Source organism: Pelodiscus sinensis, chromosome 10, assembly GCF_049634645.1.
Source record: "Pelodiscus sinensis isolate JC-2024 chromosome 10, ASM4963464v1, whole genome shotgun sequence".
Lineage (NCBI taxonomy): Eukaryota > Metazoa > Chordata > Testudines > Trionychidae > Pelodiscus > Pelodiscus sinensis.
The window spans coordinates 43120932-43140940 of NC_134720.1; positions in this window are offsets into that span (position 1 = coordinate 43120932).

Here is a 20009-nt window from a genome sequence, read left to right on the forward strand (position 1 = left end):
TCTCTTCCCCACCCTTGGCTCCTTGTCTAATCTCAGTCACAGTCCCCTAATCCAGGCAACCCCAATCTCCACTACCCCAAGTTTTTTATCCGATTTGTTTTTCCTGTGCACACATTGTCTCCTACTCTCCTTCCCAGGAGTGCTCATCCAGTGTCAGTCTTCCCTCCTGCCCCCACCCCTGTCTCCTATTCCCAATCTCTCTCCCCATTCAGCTCGAGTCTTCCATTCCCTCCGGCTCCTTGTCCAACCTCAGCAACACCCTTCCCTTCCAGCCCACAAGCTCCCAATTTTCCCTGCCCCTCCCTTTCCCTAACTGGCCCCTAGTTTCTTACTCTCCAGCTCCCGGTTATTCCCCTCCCACACCAGTCTCGGAAGACTCCTTGCTCCAGTCTACTCCTTTCTCTCCCATCTAACCCAGCTCTTCTCCCATCTGCATTCAAATCACATGGCTTCCTTCTCCAGGGATGCTCCCTGCTTTCAAGTGTGGTGCACAGTCTAAGCCTGCCATGGAGCATTTGGGAGCATCCATTACATAGAAAGTCTTTTCTGGCCCTGGTCTGGATCATGCTCAGTTACTCCATCTAGTCACACGGAGGTGCTGCGAGGGTATTAAGCATGCTCAGTAAGAACAGAATCATTGAGATTTTAGTTGATAAGGTCTATCAAGACTCCAATGAGCAAGTGCATTTCATTTGTCCTTCCTCCTCACCCCAAAAATCTACCCAAATGTCACCAGCAAGGGGCCTATGCCTCACCCAAAGACATTCCTTCTATTAACTCTCAAGTCCCTGCACTAAACCATGAGAAGAATTAAAGCATTTCAAAGAAAAGGTCACTACTGAAGTCATGTAACATGGCTAAAACAACAAAGTTTTCCCTATTGTTTACAGGACAATTGAGGCTGAAATTCTCCAAATCAATTCATCCTCAATCAGTCACTTGACATGGAAAATTTCAGCCCAGATTATTACATTTGGCAGTGTTATGAGCTTGAAAATCAAGTCTAATAATGGGAAGTATCAACGACTTTGATAATAGGTGACGCTAGCAGCTCTGCCTATTGTACAGCAAGGTGGTCTGATGCCCAACTCTCTCCTGGTCTCTGAGACTTTCTAAAAACACCTTCTGATGGCATTTTGTCCCCCGAAAATGTTAGCAAACTCCAGCCTCAGGGATCTTATTGCTTTGCCACTTTTTTCATAAACTCTCTGCTAAACGCTTTAGTGGCAATTTTGGGAGGGGATGTATTACACATCATGTTCAGTACATAAGCACTTTGGCTGTAACCCAGCAGAAATCTCTTACAACTGAACGTACTTTGTGACCTGCCACTTGAGAAACTATGCAACACCAAACTTTTTTTTTAAATTACGTAGGTCCATTTATCCCTTAATTAGCCGCTCTGTCTCTCATATGCCCTGCCTTAGCTCCCTGCTTTAGCTAATGTAAATCAGCACCTGAACTGAAGGAAAAAAGGCTTTACAAAATATTATTTCCATCTCTTTCAAATCTGGCTTCTCTTGCACCAGATACTGTTATGGAACTATCCTGATGGAATTTCTCTGTTGCTCTCACTGGCATATTGATACTACACTAAAGGTTCCTTTGCTGGAAGGAGGCAGTGACCAAAAACTAGAGAGCAAAAGTGCACAGAGCAAAAGTGATGTGTAGCATGTCAGTGACGGACCACTGCAGCTGTCAGAAATTCTGTGCGTGCAAAATGGTATTGACACTTATTCAGGGATCTCCCTGAAACAGCTGAACCAAGATTTTGAAAAAGCAGCCTACTATTTTGCATGTGTCAGTTTTTGGGGTGCCCAATTTGAACTTAACCAGGGTTGATTTTTCAAGGGTGCTCAGCGCCTGTTAATAAGGAAGACTGCAGACGCGTCTCAAGTGAGGCACCCAAATGAACTTTTGAAAATGAGGATCAAGATTCTGTACTGCCAGGATCTTTTTGCCCAGCAGCATATTTCATTAATGACCACTAACAACAAAACATTTGTAGTTAATTACTATGACGCCACTGACTGCCCCACAAACGTAGGCAATGAATTCAGTATTGAGTTCTACAGAAGAGCAAAGCTGATAAACTGGAAGGAGCTAAGAATGGCAGTGTTACTTGATCAAGGCAGGCAAGCAGAAGGGGATAAATATTACATGGAAGGCTATTTTGCCTTCTCCCTAACCACCAGCCTAGAAGCCTGAAACAGCTGAATTTTCTCAAGAGAGTAACTCTTTTCTCACAAATTGTACAGCCCAATTTCACCAATCAAACAGAAAAATAGCTTAAACAAGCCCCCAAATGTATGGCTTCCTGAACATCCAATTTTTTGAGTTTGTGGTTCAATTAATATGCACAAAACACAAATCCATTAATAAATTCCATCTTGGTGCACTAAAGGAAATGAACTAAGATCAGCTTAAATCTTCTTTGGGGGTGCTTGTTGATATTGTGTCAGCTAGAAATTAAGCATGCAAGGCATTTGTATTGGACTGTCCAGATTTTGTTTATATTCAAAGTAACCCACTTTATCATGTTGCTCTTGACATTCCTGCAAAATAGATAACAGCTAAATCAGAGATTGTCAAACTGAAGTCACTGTCAGGAATTAAATGGAGCTGCTGAATAAAAACCATAATTGAAATGCTCAAAAAGCCTCCAAAACAATGCTGGAAACTTTAGATGACATTGCAGAACAATCAAAAGTCTCTGATAAAGCAAAGGAATCAAGCAGATTGCTTGGACAAAATGTCATCAGTGGAGTTTTCTTGTACCTTATTACACCGAGACATTGGGGATGCTGCAGAGCTCTCAATGACTATTTACAACATTCTGACCTTGAGCATCATTGTTGCATTAATGCAGTCCATTCACGGTAGAAGAAACAGTCAGTTATGAGGTCAGAGGAAACATAATGGATTTTTGTATTCAGAAGTGTAGGATCTGTGAAAAAAATAAAAAGAGATTAGTATAGAACACAAAAGAAGGTATCGGTTAATAATAAACCTAGATCTTCTGAGAAGAGCATTAAAGATAGGTCTTTAGATATATCAGTTAAGGTACAATGCACTATTGATCAAGCATTGTAAGAGATTTAGTATAATTTCAGTGTTCTCACTAGGCTGCCATTATATAATGCAAAACAGTATCTCTAAAATATAGAAGTTTTTTGAATATGAATTATGATTCCCTTACCATACGCCTTATTAAATGAGTCACAGGGAATTGTAGGCCGTAAGAATTCAGAATTTGCTATTCATTCAAAAGAAATCAATTTGAGCTTCTCAAAGACTTCACTAACAGCAAGAGACAGGCAGTATATAGGGTGAATATTTCACACTCTAAAGCTTACACACACACGTGCACATTTATACTGACATCTGCAAGTGCTAATAGAGTTCTCTTTAGAATGGAGATCATTAAGTCAACATTGTGAAACTCCATGGGCAATGAAAGATGAAATTTGTTCATGCTCATAATAGTTGACAATGATGCCAATATACATGAGTACATTATTGAATTATGCACTGTATTTCAGCATCTGGAAACTCTTCTCTTGGTTCTGTTGCTGTCAGTATAAAACTTTAAATATCTAGTTAGGGGCACCTACTTTAAATATATGTTTGTATTGTATTGTCAACTGAAGTTATCCATAAAGAACTATGACATATTAATCAAAAATACTGCTAACAGATTGTGGTCAGTGACAGATGTTAAAATTACCATGGGAGCCAACTTCCCTTGATTTCAGTGGTCTGATACTCATCTACATGTCAGTGTGAGAACTGCCTCTCCCCCATGTATAAGCAAGTGGGGGAATGGTCCCGCTATTGTGGGGAACTTTCCTGGCTTCTATACCACCCCGGTGAAATGAACCAGCGAAAGGATCTGAGTCCCCGCTCCCACTTCCTTTACCCCACGGCTCCCCTGATCCTGAGGGCTCCCCCTTCACTCTCCTGAGTAGCAGAGTCCTCGAAACCCCAACAAGGCTGGGCCCAGGTTTCCTGGGGTTTAATCCCCGACCTCGTAGTCACTAGGGGCAGGAGTTAGGGTGTCCCCACTCCGAGGTGCTCTCTTTACACTACAGGACTTCTTGGCCCAGTGATCACTTCATAAGGTTCAAAGCAAATACAATTTATTAAACAACAACTGATTAAAGAGAAAAGAATAAGAAAAAATGAGAATGGTTAAATGAGAACACACAGCCCTGCTCTGTAGCACAGGGACATCAAAACAGCAGCCTGCAGAGTGTAAGGACAGTCCACACTCTCTTCCTTAGAAGCCCTGGATGTGCTGCAGGGGGCTGCAGGCTGGACACGCTTGCACTGGCAGTGACCACACAGCCTCAGTCTCTAAGTGGCCAGACCCCTCTCCCAGTCCAGAGCCTCTCCCCACACTTTGCAGGTCCCAGTTGCTCACCACATCCAGCTGCAGGGTGCTGCTTGGCCAGTCTTCAGCTCCTTGTGTTGCTTCTCTGTTCCTTTTGGCTCTCTGAGTACTGCCAGTCTGCTGCTCAACACAGAGTCAGCACTCCTTGAGCTGTGTATACCTGGCTCTGCAGCTGCAAAACTTCTTCTGCACACAGCTTGCACTCCTTGGGCTGTCTCTCAGCTCTCTGTTTTTGCAGGACTTCTGCACACAGCTTGCTCAGAGAGACCCAGAACAATCCCAGCTCACAGGGAGGACGGGTCCTGGCCTCTTGCTTTTCTCACTGGCCTGTCCAACTTGTCAATCAGGTTGAGCTGGAGTGTTGGCTGCTTTCCATTGTCTCTGGGGTCTGTCAGTCTCATGGACCCTTCCCCTTTTGATACTGGGAGCTGGCAAGCCAAAAAACTCCCACAGAGTTTAAGTAAGGGGTAACAGTCCCCTTACACATGGAAGTAAATACCAGTTTTGCCATTGACTCCAATGGGGGTGGGATTGAGTCCTTGAAGCTTTTCTCATTAGGGATAAGTGTACCAATAACGATAAAATGAAAAAATCCCAAAACATACCTACTTTTTTAAAGCCAGACTTGAATCAATCCCTTTATAAAGTACAAAACACTTGAGAGGAGTGGGGATAACTGGAATTAACATCAGAAACAGGCTGGGATTTGTGCAGTTGGGGATTTGCTTTTTCACCACTTCACCCTGGTGCTCGGAAAGGAACCAGCCAGACTTTCAGGCTGTCGGTTTCTACATGCCTATATCACTTTTAGCAGCATTATTTCTCAGCAAATAAACCAGCCTTCTACATCTAATTGATTCATCTTGGTCTCTGTTGGCCTTTTCCTCTTGCCACCAGGCAAATTGCTTTGGAATTAATTCCTGTAGCTTCCCCCTCTATCCCTCCCCCAATTTCTCCTCTAATTTCTCTGTGCATTTTCAAAGTCTTTCCTCCTTTATTTTTACAGAGTCAACATAGCTTTGGGAGAGTTTTTCATTCAGTTCTGGCAGATGTACGACACACAGCTCTCCCACAAACACCCAACACATACAACAGGAAGTTAGGTGCTAAATTTCCTGGACATTCAATGGGATTTGAGTGTCTAATTCCTATTTTCAAGAGAAATAGCATCACTAACTTCAGCTGCCATTATCAATATGTATCGCAATGGGGAGCAAAGTCTAATATTGTCATAAATCCATCAGCAGATAGATTGCATACTAATAGATTACTAGGCAGTAAATTAACAGAGGAAAATAGTTTCTTCAAATAATTACAACACTTGCAGTTTATTAGTATATTGTTGATCATAAATTATTCCAAGTTCACATTTCTGATTTTTAAGCCAATATAGAACCTCATTTAATATCTAGGCATGATACTCTGATTGGGCTTGCTTCCCTGTGCAATAAACCACAATTTTATGATGTCTCCAATATTTTATTCCATACCATTAGGGCTGTTCAGAACATTTTCAACAGATTGTTTCCAAAATACACTGTTTTGTCAAAGCATAAACTTTCAGGGAAACTTAGGGTACGTTTACACAGCAGCGTTATTCCGGAATAATGTCCATTATTCCAAAATAACATTGTGTCTACACACAAGCAGTTACTTTGACATATTGTTGAAATAATGTTGAGCTAGAGTACTGCCCTCTCCAACAGGGCACTATTTCGAAATAAGTGCTGTGTAGATGTTCCCAAATTTAAAATAAGCTATTTCGACTTAAGCTACACAATTAGTGTAGCTCAAGTTGCGTGGCTTATTTCAAGTTTAGCCATGTTGCATAGCTGTACCATTACTTATTTTGATAAAATTTTGGACTAGAGGGTTTCTGATGCCTAGAGTGGACGCTGTACTCGAAGGCTGCATCTAGACTGGCATGATTTTGCGCAAATACTTTTAATGGAAAAGTTTTTCCATTAAAAGTATTTGCGCAAGAGAACGTCTACACTGGCATGTGCCTTTGCAGTAAAGATTTGCTTTTGCGCAAAAGCATCCGTGCCAGTGTAGATGCTCTCTTGCGCAAGAAAGCTCTGATGGCCATTTTAGCCATCGGGCTTTCTTGCGCAAGAAATTAACGTGGCTGTCTACACTGGCCCTCTTGTGCAAGAATACTTGCGGAAGAGGGCTTATCCCTGAGCGGGAGCATTGGAGTATTTGCGCAAGAACCACTGATTTTGTAGATTACAAAGTCAGTGTTCTTGCGCAAATACTCGTGGCCAGTGTAGACAGGCAGCAAGATTTTGTGCAAAAGCGGCCGCTTTTGTGCAAAATCATGCCAGTCTAGACACACCCACAGAGGAGAGACCAGAATCAAACATCTGGGCCTTTTAATCTGAAAACTGATGCTTCTACACAATTATGTTTTGCAAAAAATGTTCAAAAGATTTTATATTTGTTCCAAATAAAAGTCAATCTTGGGACACCTAAAGTTATCACAAAATAATTTTTTTTCCAAGCCGTGTGTGCTTACTATGTTAACTCCAGCTGAATGAAGCAAAACAAAAAACTGTCCAACGAGATAAACATACTGGAATGAATCACATTCTGATTACAATTCCACTTGTGTAAATCCACAGTAACTCTCATGATGGTAATAGACAAGTCTGGACTCATGGTGGTGTAAATGAGATCAGCTTTTAACCCCTAACTTTATTGCATGTGATAATAAACCCTCCTGAACTGGGTCCTGCTGTTAGGGCAGGGGACTGGACTTGATGACCTCTCGAGGTCCCTTCCAGTTCTAGTGTCCTATGATTCTATGAACATGGGAGTTAAATCTCTAAATCCATACCTTAATTGTCCCAAATGCCAGTGAGCTAAGGGACAGGTGACAAAATGGATCAGCTTTCTTTCACCATCCATTTTTATGCTTTCTTTGCTTTGAGGAAAGTAGCTTAGGAAATCAAAATAGGAAAGAAAAAGTGGTAACAAAGAATTGGGATTGGAAATGGGGGGGCTAAATCACTGTTGACATGCACCTTGTGCAGTCAATACAAAATGGGTGTCAAATGCTACCCGGTCAGAATGGCAACATTTTGCATCCATTTTTAACTGGTACAAATGTCTACACAGAGCGCAGAAGCACAGTGAATGAGGACCCAATTCATAAAAATTCAATGTGAATACTATAAAGTGAAGGCAGTGCATTTCAAAACAGGTATATTATTTTTATTCTTGACTGTCCTTTCAATCCTGTTTGGTTTTATCCACTTTTCAAGTCAGGGATTACAGGCAGCATAGTAATTTTTCATGGGAAAGCATTTCCTTACTGCCTTGTTGTGCAGCCTCTCTTTGTTACTTGGCAAGAGATCATTTCAGTGGAATTAAACACCTCTAGATAAATTATACAGGTTTTATGGCATATTGCAAGAGATTCTTGTGTATTTTAAGAACTGGAGTAATGACAATCTGCTTCATAATGACTCTTCACAGGTAGCTGAAATTATAAATTTATTTTAATCCAGAGTTTTGACCATTTTAGCAGCATTTATTTCCTATCTTTCAGGTTCAGTAGTTACTCCTTTTAAAAGCATAATGAATGTCACACTGGATTATACAACCCAGTTACAGCTGTTCTCTCTTGTTTTCTAGACATTACATTCATTGTATTTCACAGCATGAACTCTCAATCAAGATGCTGAATATTGCTCTATGATAAATGTCACAGATGAAGAAATGGTCCAGTGCCAATGTCATTATCACAGTTCTGGCATATCTCCGTGAACAATGTCTCTTATTGCTCATTGGTTTACTTGGACAAAGGTAACAAATCCTCTTCCTGAATCAAAAACTTTCAGCCAATACAGAATGTGTATACATCAGTTGAAAAATAATATTACAACTATCTTAATTTGTCTACAAAGTGAGGAGCCATGTAGCACCTTACCTCAAAAAGGTGCATGTGACCAAGGGTGTGTCTAGACTACCGCGTTTTGTCGACAAAAGTGGACTTTTGTCGACAAAACAATACCAGCGTCTACACTACCGCTGAGTTCTGTCGACATAATGTCGACAGAACTCCGCGGTTTTGTCGACGCTGGTATACCTCATTTTGCGAGGCAAAACATCTTCTGTCGACAGAGTTCTGTCGACAGAAGGTGTTATTGCCTGTAACGTTGCATCCAGACTACGGAGTTCTGTCGACAAAGCGGCTTGCTTTGTCGACAGAACTCAATGTGTCTGGACGCTCTTTGTCGACGGAAGTTTTGTCGACAGTATCTGTTGACAAAACTTCCGTCGACAAAACCCGGTAGTCTAGACGTACCCCAAGTGATTTTTGCCCACAGAAGCTTATGCCCAAATAAATCTTTTAGTCTTTAAGGTGCCACAGGACTCCTCATTGTTTTTCAGATATAGACTAACACAGCTACCCCTCTGATACCTAATTAACCTAGCACATTTTCTTCTTCTGTTTTTTCCTTTGCAGATTTTTTTTTGTTAGACTACGGTTAATCATCATAATTCTTTTCTTCTTTAGGCATGTACAGATTCCAAACTCACACAGGTGAGTCACTTTAAACATATGAATATAGCATTAGACTCACTTGCCCAAACAAAGTGCTGCATTCTGGCTTTTAGTAAACAAGGCTGTATGTTCTCCCACCTGCAATGCAACCTCCTCTGAGGTGAACCATGACAGTTGTCTAATAATACACAGTACAATTACAATATAGTCTTATGGCTTGATCTGGCAGAGATTTACACACAAGTAACTTCTCAGGCTGAATCCATAGGCAGAAAGTTACTCACAGGCATAAGTGTCTGCAGAGTCAGGCCCTAAGATAGGAGCAAGGAAAGAATATCAAGCCAGGAATTTCAGTCCACACACATACACAGATCCTCAGCAGGATCAGTGGCTGACCAGATTCTCAGCACAGATCAGAGCAGTCTTCATGGCTGCCAGAAGGCAATTCAGTATTTGGCACTAAACAAGCATGGGGGAGCTATGACCACTCTTCTCTTTTGCCTAGACATGCTCCCTATATCAAGGATGGAAGTTGGTGTAGACATGCAGGGGTTCCCCTAGCTAGAGGGAATCCCATCAGAAACCAATCTGCCTGCTCTTTGTGGATCAGAGAATTTGGGCCGCCATATCCAATTAAAAACGATCTACCATTAAACCCAAAATTGTGGTAAGTACCATGAAATTACGTAGGATAGAACCTGATGCATGAGTTAGCATTTGATTCTCACAATTAGGCTGTGGGGTTGAGAGAGATCACAGGTTCTCAGGATCTCAGCTTCACCGGTCATCCAAAAAATAATGGGTAAAATTTTTCAAAGTACCTTAAGTTCCTAAGTCCCATTTTCAAAAGATGACATTTCCCAGGAGGCTGAGAGATCGCTGAAAACCAGATTTAGACACTTTAAGTGTTCAATAACATCCATTCAGCTTCTCATTGGGAAAACACAAGGGTACCTGACCAGATAAGGTCCCTATTCCTCATTAGTAAAACCATGTGCAGTTTGTTCTCCTGCTTCACTTTCACCTGAGTACTATGAGTAACACTGAGCTGAGCCATATATATGACACAAATTCCCAGTCAAGTGTTTCCCCAACCACTTCAGCCTTCACAAAGGTTTACAAAGAGGAAAGTGCCTGTGGCCATCAAAGTCAGTCCAAAATTTAATTTATACAAAAGTAGACTGCAAGGATATGGACGAAAGGGATTTTTTCTCACCAAGACTTAATCTAGTTTCTCCACTGAAGTGTAGTCTTTATATCCCCCAACAGGTGCACTGGGTTTATTACAGTACGGAAGAGCTTCTTCACTCTTGAGAAACTCCCTGCCATGAAAAGTAAGATCAATGCATAGTACATTTCTGGTTGCCATTTGTTCTGCACTCAATGCAATGCTCTCTCTGCCAGAACTACAATAGCAGCAGCTTCATGTCCTTTGAGCCTTATTGAAAGGTTGGCTGTGCTTATCATCATTTGTACCATCCCTAACTACAGGGTAAATGGCAAGTTTCTCAATCATATCGATACTTCGCCAAATAGTCTTCACTTTGTCCCCATAGATCTTACATGCTGAAAGTTGGCACTTGATTTTTGTATTTATCTCTCCGTCTATGAACTATAGGACTTTCCCATAAAAGAACAGGTAATTATTTTAAATGGGGAGTGCTCTGAAGAGAGTCAAGAGTCAGTTCAAAGTGCACAGAACATGATCTTCCTTGCAGTGAAAAATCATTTGACACTCCAGCAAAATGAGAATAAAAGATGGGGTGAATTTTTTGAAAACTATCTACAAGATTTAAACATACAGCTCCCATTATGGTACTAACAAATCTGGGAGGGGTAGCTATGTTTATCTGGAACTTTAAAAACAAGTAGTTCTGTGGCACCTTTGGGTAACAAAATTATATATAGAATCATGAGCTTTTGTAGGTAAAACCCATTTCATTGGTCTGGACATGTCCCATTCATAGCTTTTCATGTGAAAATGCAATGTTAACGGCAGGAGAAACACCACCCAGTTAATGTCTTTATTCAAGGCCAGGGTAAGAGTGTTAAACTTGTAGACAAATTCCAGTTCTGCAGTCTCTCTCTGTAATTGGTTAGTGAAATTCCTTTGTAGAAAAATGGCTACTTTTAAATCCAGGATTGAGTGACCGAGCAGCTTAAAATGTTCACCTTCAGGTTCATGTTTGTTACCATTTCTGATGCTTGATTTGTGTTCATTTATTCTTTGTCATAGAAACTCTCCAGTTTGGCCAGTATACATGGCAGCAGGGCATTGCTGGCACTTGATACCATATATCCCAGATTCTCCTGAGCCAGCTTTGCTTCGTTGTCTTGTGAGAGATCTACATTGCTTTGTCACCTGCGCACATTGCAGTAAATTATGCTCACGCTACTACAAAATATTTCTACAAAGGATATACCCTGCATAAATACAGACTTTGTGGCCAATATTTATAATTGCTGTGTCAATTCCGCTTAATAAAGATTAAGGTAGATGTTGCCATCATTATGTATCTTTCAATTTGACTAGTAATATAAGGACATATTAGAACTGAAAAGATTATATACCTAGGAGACAAACTACAGGCTAACTTGGGTATACTTGTCACAAATCATAAAGGAGCAATGGAGCATATATGTGTTTCATATTGACTTGCGACACTTCATGGATATTCTATGTAGTCCTGTTTCTGGAAATTCTTAGCAGACTACGTTTCTCCCACTGCATTTTATAGCCAGAGTCTTTCCTATTTGGCAAATCAACTTCACCAACAATGATACATTCAAAAGGTTAAACAAGTAACGGCCTGAAAACCATACTGGGAAAATAGGATGGTTCAGCAGTTGAGATGCTACCCTGGGACATCAGTTCCTGCTTCACTACAGATTTCCTGGGTGACACTGGCCCAGTCAGGTGCCTAAAGATGCAGATATTCAAGATATTTTAATGGGCGTTAAGTGCTTTTCAAACCCCACTAGACTCTCCTCTGAATCTTAGGGTGTCAGAATACCTTTTAAAAGCTGGCTCTTAGGGTATGTCTACACTAGCCCCCTAGTTCGATCTAGGGAGGCTAATGAGGGCAACCAAAATTGCAAATGAAGCGTGGGATTTAAATATCCTGCGCTTCATTACCATGTTCCCAGCCGGTCGCCATTTTAGAAATTGACTAGCTCAAAGTTACTGTCCGCGTCTACACGCGGCAGTGAAACGGGATTCCGAATTAAAGCCCTAAATCAAATTAGCTGGTAAACCTCACTGCAGGAGGAATAAGGAGGACTATCCTTAGGGAATCTCTACATTGCAATTCAAGTGGGATTACAGGGTGAGCAGACATATAGGCCCCATTTGTAATCTATTGAGTGCAGCTGAAAAAAAGCAGTCCAGATGCATGATCAGGGACCCTGGTGCACACAGGTTAGCAACTCAAGTATGTACTGAGAGTTCTGCCCTGGGTCACACAGCCCACACTGGAGTCCCTGCTGCTGCATTTCCAAAGTTCTTTTTAGCTGTGCTTCCTAAAGTAATCCTAGTGCAGGTCTCTGATGTCTCCAGTGCAGACACACTCAATCTCTGTGGCTTACTTTCCCATCTTTAAAATGGGACCAACAGCACTTCCCCACCTCAAAAGTGGAATGTGAGGATAAACACAATGAAGAGGGATAAATACATAAAGCAAAGCTTATGATGTGGGTCACTGAAGTACCCAAGAATGATATGGAAAAGCAACATTACAGCTATTCATAGTAAATCATGAACTTCTTACAACTCACCACCTTGAGTGAAACTAAAGAAAAAAAATCAAAGTCAACAAACAGAAGAGTCCTGAGACAATATAGGATGCCGTGATCATATACCTTGACTTTAGCAAAGCTTTTGATACGGTCTCCCACAATATTTGTGCCAGCAAATTAAAGGAGTATGGATTGGATAAATGGACTGTAAGATGGATAGAAAGCTGGCTAGACTGTCAGGCCCAACCGGTAGTGATCAACGGCTCAATGTCAGGTTTGCGATCAGTTTTTAGCGGAGTACCCCAAGGATCTGTTCTAGGACCGGTTTTGTTCAACATTTTTATTAATGACATGGATGAGGGGATGGATTGCACCCTCAGCAAGTTTGCAGATGACACTAAGCTAGGGGGAGAGGTAGATACGCTGGAGGACAGGGATAGGGTCCAGAATGACCTAGACAAATTAGAGGATTGGGCCAAAAGAAATCAGATGAGGTTCAGCAAGGACAAGTATAGAGTCCTGCACTTGGGACGGAAGAATCCCAAGCATTGTTACAAGCTGGGGACTGACTGGCTAAGTAGCATTTCTGCAGAAAAGCACCTGGGGATTACAGTGGATTAGAAGCTGGATATGAGTCAACAATGTGCCCTTGTAGCCAAGAAGGCTAATGGCATATTAGGGTGCATTAGGAGGAGAATTGCCAGCAGATCTAGAGAAGTGATTATTCCCCTATATTTGGCTTTGCTGAGGCCTCACCTGGAGTATTGTGTCCAGTTCTGGGCCCCCCACTATAGAAAAGATGTGGATGCATTGGAGAGGGTCCAGCGGAGGGCAACCAAAATGATTAAGGGGCTGGAGCGCATGATCTATGAGGAGAGACTGAGGGATTTAGGTTTGTTTAGTCTGCAGAAGAGAAGAGTGAGGGAGGATTTGATAGCAGCCTTCAATTTCCTGAAGGGAGGTTCACCATAGTGACGGATGACAGAACAAGGAGCAATGGTCTCAAGTTACAGTGGGAGAAGTCTAGGTTGGACATTAGGGAAAACTATTTCACTAGGAGGGTGGTGAAGCACTGGAATAGGTTACCTATGGAAGTGGTAGAATCTCCATCCCTAGGGGTTTTTAAGGCTTGGCTTGACAAAGCCCTTGCTGGGTTGATTTAGTTGGCATTGGTCATGCCTTGGGCAGGGGACTGGACTTGATAACCTCCTGAGGTCTCTTTCAGCTCCATGATTCTATGATCATTGCTATATTATATTCTATATTGATGAATTGTTGTGTTTTTCACCATTACAACCACTAAGAATATATGCTCTTTAGTCATAGAAAATGGTCACTCAACAGCTCAGCGATTTGACTTTTTTTCTAAATGTCGTTGATAACTGACAGAGAGAAGAACAGTAAAACCATGACATTTGTCTTGTCCGTTATACTATGTTTTAACTATTGCTGCTTTTGAATGTGATGCTGTGGCCATTTCAAACTAAGTTAAATATTTAATCTTAGTTTCCATCAAAGCATGTACTATATTGAAAACTGGTGTTCCTATTTTCTGTCTAGACTCCTACTCTATCCATAGACTCATTCCTCCCCCCCCCCCCTTTTTTTTTAACTTCACAATCTGACATCACTTTTTTCCCTTTCTTTTACTGTTGCTCTAGTCTCATGGCTATAAATCTTTATATCACTAACCTACAATATTTCCACAATTAGTCTTCACCCTTAATTGTGTTTCGCACCTAAATCTTCACTTGTTCATGCCTGAGCTACTTCCCTTTTCCAACTCTTGAAATTATCTTTTCCATGTCTGTTTAATAATCTCTATCCTTTAAGCCCCAGGGAGATCAAGAGTGATCTCCCAGGAGCAGGACCATGTTGGCCCAACTTCCTTACCGACTCCTTATCCATCAAGGGTCACCTGTCTGGAGTTCAAAACTTGCTCTGGCCTTGCCCTACGATACCCCTCTGATCCCAAACCACTTCTTCCCCAATCAGGCATCCGCATTACAGATGCCAGCAGCCCACGGTTTATGTCCAAAATGCAGTTTCACCTCTTTAAGCAACACAAGGGCTTTCTACAAATTCTCTGGAAAGGGGAAAACTTGAACATTCCAATCTAGGATTCCACTGTGTCTTTGCATATGGTGCAACATTTCTTCCCTTGTGCTGCCCCATGTGTTTCGAGTGTTCTTCCCTTCTGCAGTATTCTTGAAGAATTAGGGAGATTTCAATTTCAGTAAACTACTTTTATTAAATTATTACATGAAAAATGGGTTAGTTTCTCACTCTATGCCATTATAGAATCATAGAATCATAGAATCATAGGACTGGAAGGGACCTCGAGAGGTCATCGAGTCCAGCCCCCTGCCCTCAAGGCAGGATCAAGCTCCGTCTACACCATCCCTGACAGATGTCTATCTAACCTGTTCTTAAATATCTCCAGAGAGGGAGATTCCACCACCTCCCTTGGCAATTTATTCCAATATTTGACCACCCTGACAGTTAGGAATTTTTTCCTAATGTCCAATCTAAACCTCCCCTGCTGCACTTTAAGCCCATTACTCCTTGTCCTGTCCTCAGAAACCAAGAGGAACAAATTTTCTCCTTCCTCCTTGTGACACCCTTTTAGATATTTGAAAGCCGCTATCATGTCCCCCCTTAATCTTCTTTTTTCCAAACTAAACAAGCCCAGTTCATGAAGCCTGGCTTCATAGGTCATGTTCTCTAAACCTTTAATCATTCTTGTCGCTCTTCTCTGTACCCTTTCCAATTTCTCCACATCTTTCTTGAAATGTGGCGCCCAGAACTGGACACAGTACTCCAGCTGAGGCCTAACTAGTGCAGAGTAGAGCGGCAGAATGACTTCACGAGTTTTGCTTACAACACACCTGTTAATACAACCTAGAATCATATTTGCTTTTTTTGCAACAGCATCACACTGTTGACTCATATTCAACTTGTGGTCCACTATGACCCCTAGATCCCTTTCTGCCATGCTCCTTCCTAGACAGTCGCTTCCCATCTTGTATGTATGGAACTGATTGTTCCTTCCTAAGTGGAGCACTTTGCATTTCTCTCTATTAAACCTCATCCTGTTTACCTCCGACCATTTCTCTAACTTGCTAAGGTCATTCTGAATTATGTCCCTATCCTCCAAAGAAGTCGCAACCCCACCCAGTTTGGTATCATCTGCAAACTTAATAAGCGTACTCTCTATCCCAATATCTACATCATTGATGAAGATATTGAACAGTACGGGTCCCAAAACAGACCCTTGAGGAACTCCACTTGTTATCCCTTTCCAGCAGGATTTAGAACCGTTAACAACCACTCTCTGACTACGGTTATCCAGCCAATTATGCACCCACCTTATCGTGGCCCTATCTAAGTTATATTTGCCTAGTTTATCAATAAGAATATCATGCGAGACCGTATCAAATGCCTTACTAAAGTCTAGGTATATGACATCCACCGCTTCTCCCTTATCCACAAGGCTCGTTATCTTATCAAAGAAAGCTATCAGATTAGTTTGGCATGACTTGTTCTTCACAAACCCATGCTGGCTATTCCCTATCACTTTATTACCTTCCAAGTGTTTGCATATGATTTCCTTAATTACCTGCTCAATTACATTCTCTGTGTCTATATCTCTTCCGTGCTGACTTCCTCTTGTCTCGGCACATCTAGTTACATAGATGCACAAATTAGCATCATGCCCATCACCCATTGTCCTGAGACACTTTCTGTTTAAATCCTTCTTTGCAGACTTTCCCTCATACTTTGCTTGGAATTTCACTTTAAGTCATTTTGTAACAATGTTACGACAAATACCTAGACCATACTCTGCCCTCAGTTAGAACTGTGCAACTCTATTGGCTGCAGTGTGGTTTCATGAGTAAAAACATGAGTAGCATCCACCCATGTTTTATGGGTGATTTAGAAGAGTTCCATAAATATTTCCACATGAAAATAGTTGCAATGTACTGAAACTAAGTTTTGCAAATATGCCCACTATGAATGATTGAATATTTCTGGACACAAGTGTCTTAAATGTCAACATGAATAACAAACCAAATGTACATTTTGGCAGCTTTATGCAGGTAAGTATATAACTTATACCATCCAAACAGGGATCTAACCCACTTAATGCTCCCCTTACATTTGATGCTATATTAGATATTCCATCCAGGTTTCAGCTGCTCTAATTGCCACTGGGGGAGGGCAACCTAGGATGTTCTCTTGTCCCTCTCTCTGACCTGGCGAAGCCATGTTTGAGAACTGAGTCAGCCCCACAGGCTTGTGTTGGACTTGCTAGTACAATATAGCCACTGTACACATGCCTGGAATAATAAAACAGATCTTGCATTTGGGTCTCTGGGAGTGAAGAAAAAGAGAATTATAATTGCATCAGAAGGAATCGACACAAAGGCCAGAGACAGGTTCATTATGGAAAGGAAAATATTACGTCCTCCAAGAAGTTAGTTGTACTATGGGAGGAGCACAGTCGAGTTAGAGAGCTGATCGAGAAGATGGTCAGATGAAGCATATAAAAATAGGGCAGTATTTTTTAATCAGCCTCTAGGTCTTCCTGGTATTCACTGTATTCTTTTATGTTATGGAACCATCTTCTCCACATCAGAGAAGCAACATGGGTGTGATTAGGCCTTGCACATTTATGTACATTTGATAAAAGCAGTTATATGGACCAGCTGTACTCATGTGGTTTCTAATATGGTTTTTCATTGTATAAAGAGCAAAAGAGAAAACCAGAGAGAGTACGTCTACACAGAAGTGTTATTTCAGAATAATTCAGTTTTTGAGTTTGACTGATGTTATTCCAAAATAACAGTCCGCATCTACACTACAAACAATTATTTCAACATAATGTCAAAATAATGTCAAGCTGGAGAACCTCTTACTCTGACTCCTGTAACCCTCATTTTTTGAGGAGTAAGGGAAGTTGGAGGAAGTGTTCTCTTCCTCAGACTTCCTGCTGCCTACATAGCACCAAAAGACAAAATAAGCTATTTCAACTTCAACTACATCATTGACATAGCTCACATTGCGTAGTTTATTTCAGCCTTAGCCCTGCTGCATAGATGTGCCCAGAGAAAGCCAAGACCAAGAAATGGACAATAGAGAGGATGTCAAAAGTTTCAGACAAACTTTCCTGTAGCAACTTAACATTTTAGGATTTGTCCCAACTAAGCCAAGTGGCGGAACCTTTAGCTGTTAGCATATCAATTGCATTGACCCCATTCTGTCCTTATCTGCAAGCACATTGCAAATATTAGCAATGTGTCTCTTTTTAAAATGAATGTTCACTTCCTTTTGATTTTAAAAGGAAGAAATTGGTATGACTCTCTCTTCCTCTAAAATTTGTTACTGTGTCTCTTCAACCAGTATTGTGCCGATGTATTATAATGACCTGTCATTAGAATGACATTGCTGTGTATTAAAATAATGGGGTATAAGAAAATATAGCTTCTGAAATATTTGGAGTAGGACCAATAAATCTTAGGTCTGTTGAAGTTCATCAGACCTTTATTTTTAACTAACTATTTCTGTCATTTTGGCCACCTATTTGGAGCTGTCCTTTAAGGAGAGAAAGCATTAAATCTAACTATGCCTCCTTGAAATATAAATATTCACTTTTGGAAATGTAAAGGACAAAGGGCAGAAGAGACTTACTGGTAATAAAACATAAAAGGAAACAGTACATGTTGTGTAGTGCAGCCTGCTCTTAATGAAACCACTGAATAAAGTGATATGTTGTGACTAATATTTGCTTCCAATATGCTCCACTGAAGCAAAGACTTAGCTAGCTTGACCTCTTACTTGACAGCACATTATTTTTTTTAAATGCACAGCACTTTAAACTGTGATTTTATTCTTCCTTCAGTGGCAAACTGTACAACTCTCATTAATATGGATTCTGTTGACTTTAATGAGATTCATAGGGCTAAATCGAGAACAAACTCTCTGACCATCACAAATTCTTGGTCTCCTGAAAAAAGCTCAGATAAATGAGATGGATAGAGATCTTTGAAAGGGTTAGATCTCTGCCCCATCAGTAAAGTACCGGTGCAGCTATACAAGCAACAAGAGTAGCTGCTGTTTGGCCTTTGGGACCACCAAGCTGTGGCAAATACCCAACTGTCCCCATGCTGCAGCAGAGAGCAGCCTCTATATCAGGGGTGGGTATTAAGCAGCCCTTGGACCAGACACAGTTGACCGGGGTTCACCACCGGGCAAGTCACCAGAGACATTATACTTGATCATCTGCAGGCATGGTTTCTCGTAGCTCCCACGGGCCGCAGCTCACACCTTTCTGCAGCTTCCATTGGCTGGCAACGGCGAACCACCTCCAAAATGAGAGCTGCAAGTGGCCATACCTGTGGCTGCTCAGGTAAATAAAGCATCTGCAGCCCACCAGCAATGAGCCGTGTCTGGCCATGGGCCACTTATTGCCCACCCTGCTCTATATATGGCTTACCTATAGTCTGTTCCCCACCAACATAGCCTTGTGCAGTCAAACTACAGTAGTTCTGCTGCTTAAAGATTGAGGCTACATCTACACTGGCAGCTTCTTGCGCAAGAACTGTTTTGCAGAAGAGTTCTTACGCAAAAAGTCTTCCACAAGAGCATGTCTACATTAGCATGTGCTTTTGCTCAAGAGCATCCATGGCAGTGTAGATGCTTTCTTGCGTAAGAAAACTCTGATGGCTATTTTAACCATAGAGGCTTCTTGCGCAAGAAATTCATGTTGCCTGTCTACACTGCCCTCTTGTGGAAGAGCTCTTGTGCAAAAGGGCTTATTCCTCATGGGGAGAGGAATAACTCATCTGGAAGAAGCCCTGTTTTACAACGCTATACTGTAAATTTACTTGCACAAGAACAGCGTGCAGTGTAGACAGCAGGCAAGTTTTTACGCAAGAAGGGCTGTTCTTGTGCAAGAAGCTGCCAGTGTAGACATAGCCTGTGTGTAATAATCAGTATATGAAGCAGAGCTGGGGGGAGGAGCCAGGATTTTTCCTGAAAACAAACAAGCGAACACAGCAGTGAGATCTATAAGGCCATGGCTCCTGCACATCCTTCCAGGGCATGCTATGCAAAAACTACAGCAAGCAGAGTTCCATATGCCATGTGCACTTCTCCCCTTGCTTGAAAGGAAACATAGAAGACCTATTTCTCCACCTGCACTCAGTGATAGGCGAACTAGTCTAGTGGGTAGGCCGCATGAGTGGGCCCTCCTTCGTCTTTGTGGGCCACAAGACTGTTGTTACCAAGACGATCTCCCGATAGTTTTGCTCACTGCACTTGTGTACCTCATATTTTCAGGGTGTACTGACTGATCCGGGAATGCAT